This window comes from Sander vitreus, chromosome 4, assembly GCF_031162955.1.
Source record: "Sander vitreus isolate 19-12246 chromosome 4, sanVit1, whole genome shotgun sequence".
NCBI lineage: Eukaryota > Metazoa > Chordata > Actinopteri > Perciformes > Percidae > Sander > Sander vitreus.
This window is the reverse complement of record NC_135858.1, coordinates 14,278,897-14,296,025: the sequence shown is the minus strand read 5'-3', so window position 1 is coordinate 14,296,025 and position 17,129 is coordinate 14,278,897. Positions and strand designations below refer to the sequence as shown.

At 40.6% G+C, this 17,129-nt stretch overlaps 2 pseudogenes across 1 annotated transcript; both read left to right on the top strand.

The window, feature by feature from the left end:
* Positions 1-931: 931 nt before the first annotated feature.
* Positions 932-4,715, top strand: LOC144516848 (RNA-binding protein 15 pseudogene; annotated as a pseudogene).
* Positions 4,716-9,961: 5,246 nt separating this feature from the next.
* On the top strand, positions 9,962-16,627 carry LOC144516238 (pepsin A-like; annotated as a pseudogene). The gene is made up of 9 exons (XR_013501824.1): positions 9,962-10,017; positions 10,786-10,936; positions 11,021-11,138; positions 11,638-11,756; positions 14,362-14,558; positions 14,682-14,798; positions 14,954-15,098; positions 15,183-15,281; positions 16,403-16,627. The product of XR_013501824.1 is annotated as a pepsin A-like (transcript).
* Positions 16,628-17,129: the final 502 nt, after the last annotated feature.

Here is a 17,129-nt window from a genome sequence, read left to right as displayed (position 1 = left end):
TTAAATAGCACCACCTGCCCCACTAATTGATTTCTTTTGCATCTTTGAAACCCCTTAACACAACAATTACAACGCCTGAAATGTGTTTTTGTGTCAAAGCCTGCAGTAAGTATTTTAACTGCAGTAGTTATCCATCCCATAGCAACTGAAGCCACACGGTATTAACAATGTCCCTTGCATGGATATTACAGTGTGGTGGATAGCTTACTTACGGCAGATAAAGTAGGCTACTATTACTGAAAAAACTGAGGTTCGTATAGGCCTACTGTACGCTGTCATGCACTAGATTTAACGGTCTAAAAAGTTCCATTGCACACACTATATATAAACTTGTATTATAAACAGCTGGTCCCTGACTAGTCCCTGCCTGGCCTGCTACTCCTCCTGCACAAATGCAATAGGCTTGTTACATCTTTGCTCTACACATAGCAGTCCGCCCCTTCTCCAAAGGAAGTGTTGTTTTCCTGCCATTTATTACTCAATACACTCAGTGTCCTTACTTCAAGGTCGCCATGAAGCCTATACAATACTTTTCCAGAACAATTTATGTTATTCCAACTTTTTTATGCTGTCTGTACCTACATGTAGACCAATTAACTCATACTGTATTTTAATTCATATTAATTCACGAAGATTAGACTACCGGTAATCTAATCGAATAAGATTTGTCTAATCTAGTCTGCCACTATCATTATCTTTTTGTTATTTCTAACTCAACTTCTGCCTTGACTGTACTCTAACCCCACAGCAGATACATCCGTAGTCGAACCAAAGAGGTTACAATAATATTAATCGAATAATATTATAAAACCTCATTGGCCGCACCCTTGTTCACAATAGGCGAGCGTACTTCCTTTTTACATGAGTGACACCCCGCTCAGCCAATCACCTTGTTCTACGGGCGTGTAGGCGGTACTTCCTGTACAGGACTGCAAGTAGTAGTCCAACATGGCGGTTATGTTGCTCGCTTAAGAGTGTAGTCGAAACCGCGTATAAGTTAAGAGAGTTAAAGTCTATTTCAGTGGCAGAGAGTAAATTGAAAGAGAGTAGTGTAGACTGCAGATATCAGAATTTGGAAATGAAAGGGAAAGAGCGGTCTCCGGTAAAGAAACGCTCCCGCGCGCCAGATGAAAGCAGAGACCGAGGAGGAAGCCACCCGGGCAGCAAGAAGATCGGAGCCCTGTCGACTGCTGCCGGCAACAACGGCTCTGCTCATAGCGGCGCTTCATCCAGGAGAAGTGTACACAGTGAGAAAAGAGACATGAGGGATTTAGACGGACATAATTCATCCAGTCGGACTAGCAGCGGCTACGACTACGGGATCGTTCCGGGGAACAAGCCGTATAGCGGCGCTGACGTCGACGCGGAAACATCCAGGTCCGGTTCACGCAGCGACCTGCGGCCTTCGTCAACCCCAGAAAATGAGTACAAGACTCTCAAAATAAGTGAACTGGGCAACCAGCTGAACGACGAGGAGATAGAAGACGGACTGTTTCACGAGTTTAAGAGATTTGGTGACGTGAGTGTTAAAATTAGCCGAGAAAACGACGACAGGGTGGCGTATGTGAACTTTAGGAGGCCTGAAGACGCCCGTTCGGCCAAACACGCCCGCGGCAAGCTGGTGCTGTACGACCGGCCTCTGAAAATAGAGACAGTTTACACGAACAGACGCAGAAGCCGCTCCCCTGTTTCAAAAGACAGTTTCTCCCCAGGACACAGGCATCTCCACTCTCAGAGGCCTCTGTCTCCCACTGGTATGGGGTACAGAGGCTACCGGTTACAGCAACTGGCTCTTGGCCGTCTCCCCCCTCCTCCTCCAACAACACCTCACATAAGAGATCTGGAAAGAGACCGAGAGACAAGAGATTTTTCTGTGTATGATGCCAGGAATAGACCCCCGTTCGTCCCTGACTGTGCTGTTTTCCGTGATGAGGACCTAATGACCCCTGAGGATGACCAGAGGGCAAACCGGACTTTGTTTCTAGGCAATCTGGACGTCAGTGTGACAGAGAGCGACCTGAGGAGGGCGTTTGACAGGTTTGGGGTGATAACAGAGGTGGACATAAAGCGGGCAGTGAGAGGCCAGAACAACAACTATGGATTCATCAAGTTTGAGAATCTTGACATGGCTCACCGTGCCAAAGTAGCGATGTCAGGGAAAGTGGTGGGCCACAACACCGTTAAAATCGGCTATGGTAAACCCACACCCTCGACCAGGCTGTGGGTGGGGGGCCTTGGACCCTGGGTTCCACTCGCTGCACTAGCCAAGGAGTTTGACCGCTTTGGCACCATCAGGACTATAGACTACAGGAAAGGTGAGGTGTGGGCTTACATCCAGTATGAAAGTTTGGATGCTGCTCAGGCTGCATGTACTCATATGAGAGGCTTCCCTCTCGGTGGCCCTGACCGAAGACTCCGGGTGGACTTTGCAGAGACGGAGCACCGCTACCAGCAGCAACAGCAGTATGTGCAGCTCCCCCTCCCCCTGCCACACTATGACTTTGTTCCTGAGCCCTTTGCCCACCGCCTTACTGACTCAGTGAGAGTGAGGGAGAGGTCTCCTCCACTTCTTTCTCGCTTCAGAGACAGGGATCTGTACTCCAGTGCTGAATGGTCTGGCATGGGTCTCCATGACAGGATGCAAGGAGCAGGCTTTGATCCCATAGATCGTCTGGACAGACGTTCCCATGAGACCTGGTCAATAGAGCATGAGCGTGAGCTACAAGGCCGAGATCTAAGCCGCAAAAGAAGACATTTGGATGATGGCGGCCGGCTGGATCATTCACCTGACAACACTGACTTTGGTCTGCGTCGTCATGGTGGCTCATTAGAGCGCAGCCCTGGAGATGGGGGACGCTGCAGTGACCCTGAACGCCTGCCTCGCTCTGGCAGAACCTCCCCTGTTAGAGAGCGCCAGAACACTGTCTTTGGAGACAAGAGAAGAAAAACACTTAGCCCGGCTGCGCCAGACTCTGAGAAGGACCGCAAACGCAAAACCAGTGACCCGTCGAAGAGCCCAGCGAGGAAGGAGGATCGCCTAGAACCTCTTTCCTCCTCCTTCAAGTCTGGCCAGCAGTCTAAGCCGGCAGCTGGAGGACAGAAGCTGAGTCAGGTCTGGCAGGGCGTCCTCCTGCTGAAGAATAGCAGCTTTCCCACATCACTGCACCTACTGGAAGGGGACATGGCAGTGGCTACCAGTCTGTTGTTGCAGGGCTCCGCAGGGGGTCAAGTGTCCCAGCTGAAGATCAGCCAGCGCCTGCGCCTGGAACAGCCCAAGCTGGATGAAGTTTCTCGTCGCATCAAGGCCGCCGGCTCCAGCGGATACGCCATCCTCCTGGCCGTGCCCGGGAAATCTGAAGATGGAGGGATCCAGGACGCCAGCAGCTCGGCCGAGAGACCACTGAAGAACCTGGTGTCCTACCTGAAGCAGAAGGAGGCGGCCGGCATCATCAGCCTCTCTGTCAGGGGCAGCCGTGACAAGGACCACGGAGGAGTCCTTCACGCTTTCCCCCCATGTGAGTTCTCACAGCAGTTTGTGGATGCCTCTGCCAAAGCCTTTGCCAAATCAGAGGACGACTACATGGTGATGGTTATTATCAGAGGAGCGTCATAAAAAAAAAATAAATCAAAATGTTTCTTTTCACACTCATGAACTGTTAAACTGTGTGTTGCAAAAACAGGGAGAAGAAGTAATGATAGCAAAACAGAATAACAAATGATTGTGGTCCGATTTTAAGTTTATAGAAATGAAAGTCACATTGAATTGAATACATGTTGATAAATTGATTGATTAATAATAATACAGGTGACTCGCTGCTTTCTGCTATTTAGTTGTCAGATACATGTAAATGACTTAAAGGGTACTCTGCTTAAAGTAGCCTAATTCAGAGCAAGCTACAGTTCTGTGAATCAATACTATATGTTGCCTTATCTCATTTATAAAGAACACAATTCTTTTATATAATTTCATACAATGACTGCATATAACAACGAAAAGAGTTTAAGATCCAAAACAGTATTTTGCTTTCATTTTATCTGTACTCGGCATATATTTAACTGGCCAGTGTCAACACATTTGTAGTGCTATAATGTTTGTACAGCCAGCCTATGAAAGAAACATGTACATATGATTTAGGAAATATATCTATTTGCTCTAAAGCTTTACCCATTGCTCATTAATAGGCATATTCCAGATGTGCATCTGTATTACTTTTTGCTGACCAAGTAAACATTTGGATTCAAAGTTTCTTTATAACAGATATTTCTATTTTTGTCAGTTTTGGCCAGTCCTGCTTAAAGCTAAAGAATATTATGGAAATAATTTGTGTTAAAGGGCACTTAAGGACATATAGGGTTATAGTACAATAGATTACATAAATATCAAGGCTCCTTTCAGAGCCACCTGTGGAGGTTTATGTGACATTACAAGGTGAAATGAATACAGTTTTTCCTGTCTGTTTTTCACAATTTTGACTGAGCACTGGTAGATGCATGTAGGGATGGACACAAGCAGCAATCATCTGTACATTATAATACAGTTCAATACAATAGCTGTGCAAAGAACACTGCCTTTATAAAGCTAGTTATGTTCAGTGTTTGTTGAAATTATGTTAGAAAAGCAGCTTTTAAGCTCTCTATTTCTCATCTCAAAGTGTAGTATTGAACTGCATTATGTTATAGGCTAATATTTAGGGCTGGAACTAATGCTTATTTTCATGATTAATTATGTGGTCTATAAAACATCATAAATGATGTTTTTTTTTTCTTTTTGTCTTTAAAAAGCTTTGTATGGTCCTACCAACGGTCCAAAACCAAAAGATATAATATATAATTGATTGATTAACCAATTATCAAAATTGTTGCAGTTTAATTATCTATCACTTGTTTTATACAAGTCAAAAGTTTGGACACACTTTCCTAAGTGAATGGGGAAAGTGTGTCCAAACTTTGGACTGGTACTGTGATTTCAGCTCTAAATATTATTACCATGGAGTGTCTCAACAAAACTGAAAGCTGTTGAAAGGAATTATAAGTCTGTTTTGAGTGGCATTATATTATACACAGCTGCTTTTGTGCCCACCCCTTTTATATTGTACTTTTACTGGCATCATATCAAACAGTAATTGGTTGATAAAATTAGTCACTTTTCTTATGTTATAATCCACTAATTACAAAAGATGATGATGTGACCTATAAATTAAGAGCTCTATGTATGCCATGTACAATGACAGTAGAAAATATTGCTATACTATCAGTGGACTTCTGAATGAATGAAAGAGGAGAGAAGGCTAATCTCCAGTGGCCTTACATGCCTTCCTCTGAAGGGACTGTTAATGATTGTTTTTCATGCTTTGGTTTGAGTACTGTGTTTCAAATGGAAAAAAAAGAGATGATTTGTGCTGTGTACTCAGGATATCTGGAGAGAGAAATGGAATACATCAGTACTCATGGGCCTAAGAAGTATACCTAACTGTCAAAGTGCAACATGCACTTGATAGATTTTGTCTAAATAAATTTACTCTTTCGTGGGAAACACAAGTGCTTCGGAAGACAGCTTTTGTGACCTTTTCTGTACTTGGAATTGTCTTTCAAACTCTAAAGGCTTTATCACTTTGACAGCAGGAGCCTTCACAACAGACAGGAGAGGAAGTGTGAGAATCAGTGGGAGCTCAGCCTCTCGGTTCTGTGTTTTCATTTTGTTGATCGTCATTTGTTGAATGACCTCTTTGTGAAGAGCTTCATTCAAATTGAAATTTGGCCATACTAGAATACTTTTTTTCAGTCCGTCCGCGAAGGCAAATCTAGAGTCACTGTCTCTTCAGATATGTGGCTTATTCCTCAGTTGCCTCTGGCCTGTTTATCTGGAGGTGTGGCTGAGAACCATCTGGTTTGTCACTCGCCAAGTTTTGCCAAAATCACCGGGGTCGCGTACATCTGACAGCCTCTCGGCGGAAGCACGGCAGGCCCCCGGTCTTCCTCTCATCTGGCTCCAGCAGCACAGAGTATTGTTTCAGCGTCTGCAGCAGCTCAAGAAAGGAGCAGAGTTCATTTGTGTAGTTGCTTATTGTTCTAGCATCGGAGTTTTGAAGAAGATCTCTGTGCTAGGGCCAGACTTCGAACGTGTCTCATCCTGTGTCGGAGAAGAGGTTGAGACAGTGACACAGCATCTGCTTTATTTGCCTTAAAATGGAAAGGAAACGCAACAGAAGAGAAAAGATTGCCAAAGTCCTGTGCAGGGAATCATAATCTTTAGTTGATATGTTGATCTGATTTACACACTTTGTTTTAACTGCATATGAAAGCAAAGTGAAGAGTATCCTGCTATCATTGAGTCAGGATGTATATCATCAAGACAGTGCTGTTCCTGCTCATCGCAGCTTCATCTCCAAACTAAAGGGACCTGAGCAGCTTCATGTGTCCACACGGTGCCACGGCTGGGATTCAAGGTTTCCTGGAGCTGTAAAAAGGTTTGAGTCTCCCCCTGGCTGGACCTGCTCCTGTCTCACAGGTGAAGTATCAAGATGGCCCAAACTGCTGACTTGGGTACGTATTAAAATGTGTAGGACTACCACAAACACACTAGGCCCTGTTTAAAAGCTGGTTGGAGGGTGAAGAGATCATCAAAATGACTTAAAATGTAATGTCCTTGTCGTAAATATCAAACCAATGCACAGCTTTTGTTAAGACAGTCAGACAATTTACCGAAGAAACAACATTTTCGAGGTCTTAGTTTGTTAAGAAAATATCCTGTCAGTCAGTGCTGGTGAGGGTCTACTTACAGTAGGACTACTGTTGCTTTTTGCAGATTCATCCTTCTTTGGTATATTTTGTCATGGTTTTGACACTTCTATTTGTGAAATTACAAATACATTTTACAGTGTCGGTCACAAATACACCAGCAATTTGTGCAGCAACTACTGTAAATCTCAACAACAAAGGCAGCTGTACAAGTGAGTCCTTAAGTAATCTCAGCAAAAGTACATTTTGTCAGGCAATCATATGTTTTGTATAGTAGTTGCTGTCTGATAAATGTAAATGTAGTTACCTTTCGCCACTGGTCATAGCTGATTGTAAATAAGTAGCAACAAAAGAAAACGTGTAAACACAAAAGGCCAAATAGTTTCTGCTTGAATTACTGAAACATTAGCTACTGCAAAATAATGTTAAGTATACAATAATATGACTTTATATTAAAAACATGGTAAAACTGCATTAGCAAACAGGAAGAAAAAGAAGGTGGTTAAGGGAATTTTTCTCAAATTATTATTCGTCAATCTGTTTTTAAATCATCCAACCCATCTAGCTTTCTTTAAATTGATAGTTTAAGTAAGCTATTTCAAATACGGCAATTCATTATTAAGACATAATATTTAAGCTTTCGGGGCTAAAAAGGTTTAGACGACTTAAAATCACATAATACATAACCCATTGCTATTAACCTATGTGTGTTAATTGTATAGCCCACTTGTTCTTGATAGGCTGGAAACAATAGACAGCGCTGATGGTTAGCTTAGCACGCATATAACCATAGTAAATCAAAGGCAGCATGCTAGCTACCTTCATATGTTAAGCTAAAGGTCAATGGTTTGGGCTACTACTTAGCCTACTGCAGGGCTATTGAGGCCACACCCACTGCACAGATCATTTCTAGAGTCCAACATTCTACAGCAGATTGAAGCTGATTGTAGACAGTACTGCATTTGAGCCCAAGGACTACATCCCATCCAAATTCCCATAATTTCCATGAATTCCCATGAAAGTTTCCAAATTGGAATGTTTCCTTGGCTGAAGCTAAAAACTAGAAGCTGGAGAGCTAACACCTGAGTCGAGGTGAGATAACTGGGAAATCAGGGCACTAAAGGTTAGTTAGTTAGTTAGTTAGTTAGTTAATCAATGACTGGCTGACTGAACCATGAAAGTTATTGAGGTCTTACTTAATCTAATACCTGTTAGCTGTTTGAGGTGTTTGCAACACAGTCAGCGCCTACTTCACTGTTCTTAGTTCAGACTTTCTTGTTCCTTTCCTGTGTTTGGGAAAAGAACGCTGCCTGTGACTCTGACAGAAACTGTCAATGAACTAAACGAGTTTAAAACAAGTGTTTCAGAAAATCCTCTAAAAATGTGTGTGTGTTTGGACTAAACCGTGCCTAAACAATTTTTATTTTGTTATTTAATTATTTTAAATTAAAAATGTTGAGTATTTCAGGTTGTCACCTCAGTATGGAGGCAGGAAAGGAAGAAAGCCCTTCTGTGTCCTCTTTAAAAGACTCCTATTTACCTGCAGTGTGACTGAATGAGCTCTACTGTACACAGCTTCAGTGAACTCTGACGTTATGAGTGCACACTGAAAAGCTGTTGCACATTCAAGGAATTCATCAGATGAGAAGCTGCCTCGGTGAGTACAGTTTAAATTTGTTTTAAACTATGCACCTTTTAGTATTTTATATTGATAATGTAAGTTGCATTCTATCTGTGTTTGAATAAAAGCAGCTATTCTCAACACTTTCTGACGTTTTGTCTTTTTTTTTTCCACGAGTGGTCTGTTCTGGTCTTTAGACTCTCAGTCCTCTAGAGGGCAGAGTTGGATGGTGCGATGATAAACTGCCATAGCACACGGACAGAAGACATGCCTAGAGGGAAAAATGATACAGTATCAGTCTTGGTTTATTTATATATATATTTTTTTTATAAGTAATGCGATAAGCTTGTCCAGTTGGTTTATGGTTGACGGGTGAGGAATTTTATGAGATATTAAACTTCTTTCTCACTAATATCAATAACATTTGGTCTACAGGCATTTACTCTTTAGCTTTTAAAAGCCATTAATACTTAAAAAAAAAAACACCCTTCAATGTGACTGCACACTATTATTTGGTGCAGAGGTATCTTTAAAGTTGCTGTATTAAATAATACTTAACATTTCCTTTCTGTAAGGACACGCAGTAGATGAGAAAAGTCAACAGAAACGCATTCAGACTGCCGTCTGGGAAAGGTCAAACCTCACCGGTCCTTCATCACTTATAAAACGTACATACGTGTGAGTGTGGGAGAAGGTGCTGCAATGAAACTGCAGATTTCTTTTAGTTGACCAGATCAAATGAAAGGAGCACTTTTCAATCCCTAATTGTCTGCTAAAGTAAATGTTATGCCTGACACAGGGAAACCTTTTTTTTTGTTCAATCAGTTATATCTGCACTGTATTAGAAATCTGCTCCAATAAAATCCATTTCCCCACCGCATAAAACTAGAACACAGAACTAGACAACCCCTTAATCATTTAAAATGCATTGATCTGTCTTTTATCACACAGACTAACACCAGATGATTAAACATCACATAGTTTAATAAAGCTGTAGAAGGTTTGTTTTCATCAGTGATGTGTAGAACAGGCCTGTAAATATACAATAGACATTTTCATCTATAACATTTTACAGTATGTATCTAAACGTATCTAAACTTTATATAGACAAAAATGGCATATACAGTACACGCTTATTGGGATTATTAGTCACCTGTTTATTTGAAATGTTTTTTGTGGTTTGAGGCTTAAGGCATTCTTTTCATTATTCAGTACATTTGGATACATTATTAACAAACAGTCAATAGAAAACGTGAAACTCATTATTTAGCAATTTCTATCCAACAACATATTAACACTTTATTTGGGTGTGTTGCCTTTGATGCTGATATCTGGTCCAAGTTTACTTTGATTAAAGAACTGAGTAAACTCACATATTCTTAACACGTAGTTGATTGACATTAGATTAAAGCACATTAGGAAAAACATACTCTGTGCCTATTGTTTCCTTTATCTGAATTCACTCATTTGACTCTGTGAAGTGGTTTCTTATCAGTTGAGCTCCTCTAAGTGTTACTGTAAAAAGGAGTTGAGACTAGTTTTGACCTCTATATAAAAACACCACCTGCACTTCTGTGAGATCTTTATTGGGTTTTAGAAATAATGAAGTCCACCTTTGTGTTTCTGGCCTTCTTGGCTGTCTCGCAGGGAATTCTCGGGTAAGATATACAACAAACATTCACCTATGATAAAATGAAAATATGCTGGTCAACATATTTTTTGTTTTTGAGTGTGCGGTCACTGAGAGTGTTGTTGACCGTGTCAATAGCTGTAACATTTCAAAGAGTTAGTGACGAAATTCGGAGAAATTTAGAATAGAGTGATGATGCTCGTGAAGATTTATGTAAAACAATGTTTGAAAATATATTTAAAATAATGAAATCCTGTTAAGTGTTGTCAGGAATTTAAGACGAGGTAAAATTACATGGCAAAACCATTTCAGAAATTAATTATTATTCATATTGTGCTTTCACCTCTATGAAGAAAAGAGTTTAGGGCCCAAAATGGCCTATGAAGGTTTAAGAGTTTCAGATTTTCTTAATCAGAGAATGGAAACACCATTTACGCAAATAGACATGTAATACTCTTAAACAGTAGAAAATCCACCACCCTAGTGACTGTATTAATAGCACCCACACCCACACCCTGGTATCACTGCCGTCAGTGTGTGAATGAGAGGCAAATAGTAAAAAGCTTTGGATAAAAGTGTTAGGTACGAAAATCCAGCCATTTATGATCAGCCCCTCTCTGAGACAAGCCCTTTACCTTTTGTAGCTCAGAACACTGTAGTTTATTTTCCTGTTCCACTTCCCTAGATCACTCCCAGACTGAAACTCCTTTTTAGGATAAGTTATGAGGTCTGACATATTTTTAAAAAAAAATGTTTGTGAGTATGCTTCCAGATAACTATCAAACTGCCTGCTCAGGATTCCCCTGATGAGAGGGAAGTCAGCCAGGCAGCAGCTGGAGGAGAGAGGCCTGTTCGAAGACTACAGGAGGAAGTTTTCATACAAGCCAGCAGCAAAGTTTCTCCCCAGGAATGAGCAGAGTGTGGTGCCCATGACCTTTGACCCAGATGTAAGTAGCGTGTAACCTCTGTATATCTGCCCTGTGCAATCATGAACTACATAAACTGAGTAAATAATCTTATTTTGGGCAAAGACAACATACTATGGCGAGATTGGCATTGGGACTCCACCTCAGTTCTTTAAAGTTCTCTTTGACACCGGCTCCTCTGACCTGTGGGTTCCCTCCATCAGCTGCACCAGCTCTGCTTGTGGTGAGTATAATAATAAAGGTACATGGTCAGAATAATTTTACATAGTGATGATTCTGTTACAGGCCACCAATTGATTTATTGTTTCAGTCATTTTTCAACCAAAAATGCTAAACATTTGCTGGTTCTTCTCTCAAATGTGAGGATTTCAGTTTTTTTGTGATATATGATAGTAAACTGAATATCTTCTGGTTTTGTAATATTATACTATATTATTACTATAATATAATATAGTAATATTGAAAAACAAGTAATTTTAAATATGTCACCTTGGGCTCTGGGAAATTATGAGCATTTTTAATACTTTGGAAGAATTCTGTACACAAAACAATTAATCAATAATGAAAAGAATTGTTATTTGCAGCCCTAATTCTTACTATATTGCTGAATTGACACTATGTGCATATTCTTAGTACTTTGAGATGCCTTTTTGTAAACCGAAAAAAAAGTAATGAAATGTACTGTCTTTCACCAGTTTCTCTCTCTCTCTCTCTGTCACTAGACAAACATGTGAAGTTCAACAGCTCAGCATCCTCCACTTTTCAGGCTGGCACAAAGACTTTCTCCGTCTCATATGGCAGTGGATATGCAGCAGGGAGTACTGGATATGATCTCATAAAGGTGAGGATTAAACATTCACTTTTCTGCTGGCTATTTTTTATTATTTAACCTTTGTTTATCCAGGTAAGAACAAATTGAGATTGAGAACAAATTCTCATTTGCAGCGACGACCTGTTACATTCACACAGTTACACATTCATATCTGGAAGCTGCCCAGTACAACCACAGTCTGATCTGCTGGCTGCTGAGCAGCTCCACTGGAGCGGTTGGGGTTAAGGGCCTTGCTCAAGGGCACCTCAGTGGTGGTAATGAGGAAGGGACAAGCGCTGCTCTTTCACTTTCCCCACCCAGATTTTATCCTGACGGTCTGGGGATTGAACCGACGACCTCCCAATCACAACGGGACCACTGCCAGTGGTGGAATGTAACTAAATACAGTGGGGCAAAAAAGTATTTAGTCAGCCACCAATTGTGCAAGTTCTCCCACTTAAAAAGATGAGAGAGGCCTGTAATTTTCATAATAGGTACACTTCAACTATGAGAGACAAAATGAGAAAAAAAAAATCCAGAAAATCCCATTGTAGGATTATTTATGAATTTATTTGCAAATTCGTCAGGAAAATAAGTATTTGGTCACCTACAAACAAGCAAGATTTCTGGCTCTCACAGACCTGTAACTTCTTCTTTAAGAGGCTCCTCTGTCCACTCGTTACCTGTATTAATGGCACCTGTTTGAACTTGTTATCAGTATAAAAGACACCTGTCCACAACCTCAAACAGTCACACTCCAAACTCCACTATGGCCAAGACCAAAGAGCTGTCAAAGGACACCAGAAACTAAATTGTAGACCTGCACCAGGCTGGGAAGACTGAATCTGCAATAGGTAAGCAGCTTGGTGTGAAGAAATCAACTGTGGGAACAATTATAAGAAAATGGAAGACATACAAGACCACTAATAATCTCCCTCGATCCGGGGCTCCACGCAAGATCTCACCTCGTGGGGTCAAAATGATCACAAGAACGGTGAGCAAAAATCCCAGAACCACACGGGGGGACCTAGTGAATGACCTGCAGAGAGCTGGGACCAAAGTAACAAAGGCTACCATCAGTAACACACTACGCCGCCAGGGACTCAAATGCTGCAGTGCCAGATGTGTCCCCCTGCTTAAGCCAGTACATGTCCAGGCCCGTCTGGAGTTTGCTAGAGAGCATTTGGATGATCCAGAAGAGGATTGGGAGAATGTCATATGGTCAGATGAAACCAAAATAGAACTTTTTGGTAAAAACTCAACTCGTCGTGTTTTTAGGGGAAAGAATGCTAAGTTGCATCCAAAGAACACCATACCTACTGTGAAGCATGGGGGTGGAAACATCATGCTTTGGGGCTGTTTTTCTGCAAAAGGACCAGGATGACTGATCTATGTAAAGGAAAAAATGAATGGGGCCATGTATCGTGAGATTTTGAGTGAAAACCTCCTTCCATCAGCAAGGGCATTGAAGATGAAACGTGGCTGGGTCTTTCAGCATGACAATGATCCCAAACACACCGCCCGGGCAACAAAGGAGTGGCTTCGTAAGAAGCATTTCAAGGTCCTGGAGTGGCCTAGCCAGTCTCCAGATCTCAACCCCATAGAAAATCTTTGGAGGGAGTTGAAAGTCCGTGTTGCCCAGCGACAGCCCCAAAACATCTGATTTGCATGGAGGAATGGGCCAAAATACCAGCAACAGTGTGTGAAAACCTTGTGAAGACTTACAGAAAACGTTTGACCTCTGTCATTGCCAACAAAGGGTATATAACAAAGTATTGAGATTAACTTTTGTTATTGACCAAATACTTATTTTCCACCATCATTTGCAAATAAATTCATTAAAAATGTGATTTTCTGGATTTTTTTCTCATTTTGTCTCTCATAGTTGAAGTGTACCTATAATGAAAATTACAGGCCTCTCTCATCTTTTTAAGTGGAAGAACTTGCAGAACTGGTGGCTGACTAAATACTTTTTTGCCCCACTGTATCTTTACTAAAATTGCAGAGTGAAACATTGTACTTTTTGCTGCACAACGTGTATTTGAAAGCTACAATTAGTTACATTTATAATTAACATTTTACATGAAACAAACCAGATAAGCTTATGTAATACAACATATTTTTTATGATTAAACCTTTTTGGCTTGTAACCCCTTATGAAAAAGCAGTGTCTAGTTGGGGCCCCCTTGTCACATTTCAGACGTCTATGAGTTGTTATGAGTGGCTCTAAACCTCCCAAAAAATGAACCATTACTTTCCTACCCCGTCAATCATCTCACGACCCCTCAGTTATATCTTGTGACCCTTTTGGGGGGGCGACCCTTAGGTTAGGACCCACTGGAAATTAAATAAAGTAGTTAAACTAGCTCTAAATCGACTGATACTTCTGCATTGATTTATAACAAAAACATATAATTTGCAGATCAAGTACTTTTAGTTTTGATACTTTAAGTACATTTTGGTTACCGTTTTTACATTAATATATCGGTGTTTTACTACTTAAGTAAAAGATCCGAGTACTTCTTCCACCAATGCTGCTGACATACACAATGTATGTACCATGCCGTATCTGATCTGTTCTGTATTTGCACTTCCCTAAAAAGCATGAAAGCTAATGTTACATTTTGGCTATCAGATAAGCAATCTCTACGTGGAGCACCAGCTATTCGGCCTCACTGTAACAGAGGAAGCTTTCCTGGGTTTTGTACCCTGGGATGGGATTCTTGGTCTGGCCTTCCCTGGCTTGTCACATGAAGGAGGCACACCTATATTTAATAACATGTGGAACCAGGGCAAAATCCCACAGAACATGTTCTCCATGTACCTGAGCAGGTGAGGTCTTATTTGAGTCACGAACAGAAACATGATGCCGAAAATCTTTCTCATGTGCAAGATGGTGTTTTTATGAATGGTGCAGTGCTCTCACCTTATTACAAACAAAATCTGTGCCTCCAGGTCTATAGAGGGCAGTGTGTTCATTCTGGGAGGAACTGATTCCTCATATTACACTGGAAGCATGTAGTGGATCCCCCTGTATCAGGCCACTAACTTTTGGAACATCCAAATACAAAGGTAGTTTGCCTTTTCATGTTTAAATGTCCATGTTTTTTTTGTTTTTTTTTAAACACAGTATAGCCACTTCACAATTGACATTATTTGGAGGTCTTCTTCTTACCTCTGATATATGTAACAGATGCATTTTTATCGATACTTCCTTTATGTTGCAGCATCACCATCAATGGGAACACTGTTGCATGCTCAGGGAGTTGTGCAGCATCAGTGGATTCTGGTACTTCTTTCATCATCGGCCCTAGCAAAGATATTAACAACATCAACGGTTGGTTGGGAGCCTTCTCAGATCAGTATGGTGATGTAAGTGTTTTGAATGTTTTGTATAATATTCAATATGTTTAGTGACCTGTTCTGGGTTTAACATTTTGTTTATCTGTCTCTCAGGCTGCTGTGAGCTGCAGTAACGCAGATCTCTTGCCATACATTGTGTTCAACATAAACGGCTACAGCTTCGCTCTCTCTCCATCAGCCTACGTCATAAAGGTTTGTGTTTTAAGCACAAAGTGATGTATGATACTTAAAGAGTTAATAGTTAGTGACTTCATCAGTGTTTATAAATCATTTATTAAGCCATGAATAATTTAAGCCATTATTAGAGCAATGTTTGCTTTATAGAGTATTAATAATTCATTGATATGTACAACTTTTAGGTTGCCAGGTTTTGAGAAATTCTTTTTAGCAATGTATATCCTCCACCAGTATAACTTGCCTTGTCTTTTTAGATCTTTATTTAATCAGGACGAACACTGCAGGGCATCTGCAATACAAATCTGTCTATTACCAAGCCGTTCATATACTCAACTCAAGACTTGATGGCTATTTATAAGGTGATAAATCCATAACCCTTTATTATTGGCATGAACGATAAATGGGTTATGGTATGGATGTTCTGCAGCTCGTTTCCAGAAGTACATGGTAGAGGAAATGGTCTTAGACAAAGCCTGTTAAACACCAGACAAAGGTTCTCCAGTTCTCAGTAGATCTCAATATGCGTAAAAAAAAGTGTAGAGAACCAATTTACAGGATGAATAAGACACAAGCATACAGCTAAACAGAGATTTCAAGCTAAACAAATACAGGCAAACTTAAACATGTGGTATAGCTATTATATCCAGGCATGAACTGTTCCAGAAACTACATATATAAAGGTGAGATTGTTCCTGCAAAAGAGAGGCTTCCTCTCAGTGAACCTTCCCTGAATAAATAAAGGTAAAAAAAAAAAAATTTTTAGCTAAAAGGTTATAACCATAGAAATAAAATGGACTTTATTTATATGGTTATAATGTTCAGTTTTCTATTCTGTTATACTGCCAGGTGTTTTTATTATTTTGTCCACACCATTTGCATCAATGAGGGTATTCTTAATAACTGTATAATACAATACAGTTCAATAGCACTACAAAGTACATCCTTCAAAATGCATTAGTTGCAATATGGAAATCCTTTATGGATGCAATATTAGAAAGTGGTACCAGATTTTCGTCAATAAAAAACTTTAAAAAGTAGCCTCTGCAGATTTATTTATATGTTCCAGTATTTATATAACCTAAGGTGATTAAGCTGCTCTGCTGCCTTCAGTCATGCGCTCTGTCCTCTCTCCTCAGTCTGCCTCTGGGTGCAGAACAGGGTTTGCATCTGGCACCTGGATCCTGGGTGAGGTCTTCATGCAGCAGTTCTACACTGCCTTCGACTTCAACAACAACAGGGTGGGCTTTGCTCAGGCTGTGTAAATGCATGTGAAAAGCTGGGCCAGTTTAAAATAATATTAGCCATTTGCCTAAGTCTCTAGTCTGAAAGTCTGAGATATTTAGAAACTAATTTACTTTATTTTGTATCACCACGATTCCTGTAAAAGCATTCATATCTGTGAAGGAAACTAATAAAATAATACCTTTCAGACCTTAAAGTCAGCGTGTCTTTGTTTTTTTCTCCAATATGGATCTGTGCTTTGGTGGCCACTGGATGGCAGAGAACTCCGTGTGCTGCACATTCAGTCACTTCACCATTCATGTGATTCTCCTGGGAGGGGCCTGAGGAGTGGATGAGTCATCTTACTTAGAATTACAGAACCGCCAGTCATTCATTGTCAACAGGCGCCGGCTTACATTAATGCCATCTGTGTCTGTGATGTTAAGTGATCTGAGATTTTCTTTAGGCTGCTGCATTTGTTCTAATTATAACCTGTGATTTTACAGGGATACATCATTCAGCTCTTTTCCATTTCAACACGTGCATCCACACAGAGATCATTAACCCACTCCTCCTACCTCCTATGAACTCTTTTATTTAAGCATTTTTTTTCCATTTAACATTTTAATAATGAAATACTTT